This window comes from Mizuhopecten yessoensis, unplaced genomic scaffold (genome assembly GCF_002113885.1).
Source record: "Mizuhopecten yessoensis strain PY_sf001 unplaced genomic scaffold, ASM211388v2 scaffold1883, whole genome shotgun sequence".
Taxonomy (NCBI): domain Eukaryota; kingdom Metazoa; phylum Mollusca; class Bivalvia; order Pectinida; family Pectinidae; genus Mizuhopecten; species Mizuhopecten yessoensis.
This window is the reverse complement of record NW_018404269.1, coordinates 1,063,143-1,068,604: the sequence shown is the minus strand read 5'-3', so window position 1 is coordinate 1,068,604 and position 5,462 is coordinate 1,063,143. Positions and strand designations below refer to the sequence as shown.

Below are 5,462 nucleotides of genomic sequence, written 5' to 3'. Positions count from 1 at the left end.
GGGGGTTCTGTCAAGCATACTATGATCAGGTATTCAATGTTAGTGCACACACCTTATGAATCTATTATTGGATATAATTTGTTTACTGAACAATTTTTTGCAGACTTCGTATGAAACGAAATCTATGTACGCTATGTGTTGGGCCTCGCTACCGCGAACTAACTTCCGCGTTAGCGCATCGAACGGAGTAATGTACAACAACCAGACGTACAATTGTGACCAGGTTTAAACATTTTCTACGTGAAGAATCCAAGTCGGCAGCAACAATACGTTTTGTAGGTTGGTATATACTATTTGTTAATTGTTAATTCGCCTGATACCTTCTATTGTCTTATCAATTGAATAACGTAACAGCTCGTGTATATTTTTATTCTCTCACTACTCAAAAATGCTGACAAATGTTTAAACGTTTCACGGCTGTATAGCGTTCTTACATCTACACAATTGTATGTAGCTGTATACAACATGGCATTGCTACATATTCCAATAGCTGCATACGGACATATTTTCATTACTAATATCTGCATACAGGCAAAATGACTGACAACTGCATACAGACATATTTTCATTACTAATAACTGCATACAGACATATTTTCATTACTAATACCTGCATACAGACATGTTTTCATTACTAATTATTGCATACAGACATATCATCATTACCTACAGCTGCATACAGACATATTTTCATTACTAATACCTGCATACAGACATGTTTTCATCGCTAATAGTTGTAACCAGACATGTATTACTTATAACTTTCTAAAGACGCATCGTCGTTTCTTATTGCCTCATACAGAAATATTATCTTTACTAATAGCTCCCAACAGACATTTCGTCATTCGTATAGCTTTATACAGTTATTTCGTTAAAATTAATAACTGCATATAGACATGTTGTCATTATTTATAGCTGCATAGTGACGCCATTACTAATAGCTATACACAGCCATGTCGAGATTGTTTATAGCTGTAAATAGACATGACATAATGACCTATACACATGTACGGACAGGTCACGTCACCATTACTTACAGAGCTGTAGCTGAATAATTTTATTACGTCTTAACTGATAGCTGTATACAGGCATATCGCCATAACATGTACTTATAGCTGTATACAGGCTTATCGCTATTACTTATAGCTGTATGCAGGCATGTCGCCATTACTTATAGCTGTATACTGGCATATCGCCATTACTTATAGCTGTATACAAATATGTCGCCATTACTTATAGCTGTATACAGGCATATCGCCATTACTTATAGCTGTATACAGACATGTCGTTATAACTTATAGCTGTTCACAGGCGTATCGCCATTACTTATAGGTGTATACAGACATGACGTTATAACTTACAGCTGTTTACAGGCGTATCGCCATTACTTATAGCTGAATACAGGCATATCGCCATTACTTATAGCTATATACAGACAGGAGGTCATTACTTATAGCTATTCACCGACATGACGTCATTACTTAAAGCTATATACAGACATGTCGTCATTACTTATAGCTATATACAAACATGTCGTCATTATTTATAGCTGTTTACAGGCATATCGCCTTTACTTATAGCTGTATACAGGCATATCGCCATTACCTATAGCTATATACAAGCATATCGCCATTACTTATAGCTGTATACAGGCATATTGCCATTACTTAAAGCTGTATACAGGCATATCGCCATTACTTATAGCTATATATAGACATGAGGTCATTACTTATAGCTATTCACCGACATGACGTCATTACTTATAGCTATACACAGACATGCTGTCATCACTCATAGTTAAAAACAGAATTGCTGTCATCATTTATAGCTATACACAGACACGACGTCATTACTTATAGCTATATACAGACATGCCGTCATTACTTATAGCTCTATTCAGAAATGTCGTCATCACTTATAGCTATATACAGACATGCTGTCATCACTTATAGCTATATACAGACATGCCGTCATTACTTATAGCTATATACAGACATGCCGTCATTACTTATAGCTATACACAGACATGCTGTCATCACTTATAACTATACACAGACATGACGTCATCACTTATAACTATACACAGACATGACGTCATTACTTATAACTATACACAGACATGACGTCATTACGTATAGCTATATACAGACTTGACGTCATTACTTACAGCTCTATTCAGAAATGTCGTCATCACTTATAGCTATACACAGACATGCTGTCATCACTTATAAATATACACAGACATGACATCATTACTTATAGCTATATACAGACATGGCGTCTTTACTTATAGCTATACACAGACATGACGTCAGTTGTAACCAGACATGTTATCATTACTTATAACTATACACAGACATGCTGTCATCCCTTATAAATATACACAGACATGCTGTCATCACTTATAAATATACACAGACATGACATCATTACTTAAAGCTATATATAGATATGTCGTCATTACTTAAAGCTATACACAGACACGACGTCATTACTTATCGCTATATACAGGCATATCGCCATTATTTATAGTTATATACAGACTATAGCTGCATAGTGACGCCATTACTAATAGCTATACACAGACATGCGTTCATCACTTATAAATATACACAGCCATGACATCATCACTTATAGCTATACACAGACATGACGTCATCACTTATAACTATACACAGACATGACATCATTACTTATAGCTATACACAGACATGACGTCATTACTTATAGCTATATACAACCATAACGCCCTTACTTATATCTATATACAGACATATTGCCATTACTTAAAGCTATACACAGACATGACGTCATTACTTATAGCTGTATACAGGCATTTCGCCATTACTAATAGCTACATGTATATAGAGACATGTCGTCATTACTTATAGCTATATACAGACATGACGTCATCACTTATATCTATATACAGACTTGACGTCATTACTTATAGCAATACACAGACATGTCGTCAATACTTATAGCTTTATACAGACATATCGCCCTTACTTAAAGCTATATACAGGCATATTGCCATTACTTATAGCTACATGTAAATAAGGACATGTCGTCATTACTTATAGCTATTCACCGACATGACGTCATTGCTTATAGCTATATACAGGAATATCGCCATTATTTATAGTTATATACAGACATATCGCCCTTACTTATAGCTATATACAGACATATCGCCCTTACTTAAAGCTATATATAGATATGTCGTCATTACTTATAGCTATTCACCGACATGACGTCATTACTTATAGCTATATACAGGCATATCGCCATTACTTATAGCTATATACAGACATGACGTCATTACTTATAGCTATATACAGGCATATCGCCATTACTTATAGCTATATACAGACATATCGCCCTTACTTATAGCTATATACAGACATGACGTCATTGCTTATAGCTTTATACAAAACATGTCGTCATTACTTACAGCTCTATTCAGAAATGTCGTCATTACTTATAGATATACACAGAAAGCCGTCATTAATTATAGCTATATACAGACATGTCGTCATTACTTATAGCTATACACAGACATGACGTCATTACGTATAGCTATATACAAACATATCGCCCTTACTTATAGCTATACACAGACATGACGTCATTACGTATAGCTATATACATACATATCGCCATTACTTAAAGCTATATACAGACATGTCGTCATTACTTATAGCTACAATCGAACCCACTTAATATGAACCCGGATTTATTGAAATACTGTTTAATTTGAAATAAAAAAGAATCCCCGGCCACATACCTTCTTTGTCTTTGTTACTATATATCGTTTAATTTGGAATACCGCAATAATTGAAAGGTAAATTCTGGCCCTCGGCAATGCTAAGTCATTGTTTTCATATCGCTTATATTGAAAGCCGCCACAACCGGCCGTCACGCTATGTCTAGTGCGTCCGATGTTTCACCAGGTAAAAATGGATTTCTAATACAATACCAATAAATTGTAAGTTTTAATCAATCATTGGTGTTTGTTATTGAACATATATCTTTTGGTAAGTGTACAAGTGTGTTTAGAAGAAGGCAATTGTATGAAATGACTTCTACCATTAGTTACATGCGTGCGCGAGCTCGACACGTTTATGTCGCAATCCCAAATGAAGCAACGAAAACAAACACGTGTTATTAACTTCTTCCGTCCTAAATTAGACTTTCCGACAGCATGAGAATGATACCAGATTTTGAACTTACATGTAAATAGCTACTCAAATATTAAATGTTAGAATACAATATTGATTAAACTGAACATGTAATGGTGTCCGATTATACGTACATATCCTTACATGGCCGGCACACGGTACTGTATATCTACCTGTGTACGAGAAATACGATACAGGCCAAATAAAAGCCTAAATAAGCTGGCTCGTGTTGGTCCCTATGGTGGCATATTTCTGCCATCCACTTTCGACTTACGAGTTACGTATGTCGACATAATTATTGAAAGATGTCGACATAATCTGAGAATATGTCGACATAATCTGAGAAGATGTCGACATAACTGTTAAAGTATGTCGACATATTATCACATTTGCCGAGATAATTTTGCCGAGATAATTATCTCGTAAGTGGGTAACTCGGCTTTTTATCGTGTTAATGCTCGGGTGTGACATCGACNTACGTATAGCTATATACAGACTTGACGTCAGTATTTATAGCTATTCACCGACATGACGTCATTACTTATAGGTATATACAGACATGTCGTCATTATTTACAGCTTATACAGGTATATTACCATTACTTATAGCTATATACAGACATGTCGTCATAACTTATAGCTATTTACCGACATGACGTCATTACTTATAGCTATATACAGACATGTCGTCATTATTTACAGCTCTATACAGACATGTCTTCATTACTTTTAGCTAAATACAGACATGTCGTCATTACTTATAGCTATACACATACATGCCGTCATTATTCATAGCTATAAGCAGACATGCTGTCATCACTTATAGCTATATACAGACATGGCGTCTTTACTTATAGCTATACACAGACATGGCGTCATTACGTATAGCTATATACAAACATATCGCCATTACTTATAGCTATATACAGACATGTCGTCAATACTAATAGCTGTAAAAACAGACATGTCGTCATTACTTATATCTATACACAGACATGTCGTCATCACTTATAGCTGTAAAAACAGACATGTCGTCATTACTTATATCTATACACAGACATGTCGTCATCACTTATAGCTACAATCGAACCCACTTAATTTGAACCCGGATTTATTGAAATACTGTTTAATTTGAAATAAAAAAGAATCCCCGGCCACATGCCTTCTTTGTCTTTGTTGCTATATATCGTTTAATTTGGAATACCGCAATAATTGAAAGGTAAATTCTGTCCCTCGGCAATGCTAAGTCATTGTTTTCATATCGCTTATATTGAAAGCCGCCA

At 35.2% G+C, this 5,462-nt stretch overlaps 1 protein-coding gene across 2 annotated transcripts in view; it reads left to right on the top strand.

Moving 5' to 3' along the window:
• Window positions 1-153: 153 nt before the first annotated feature.
• Window positions 154-5,462, top strand: part of LOC110442263 — a 48,199-nt gene continuing 42,890 nt past the window's right edge. For both annotated transcript variants that reach the window (XM_021485785.1, XM_021485776.1), the window contains exon 1: window positions 154-279. The gene's annotated coding sequence lies outside the window, so the exon portion shown is untranslated. The remainder of the gene's footprint in view (window positions 280-5,462) is intronic.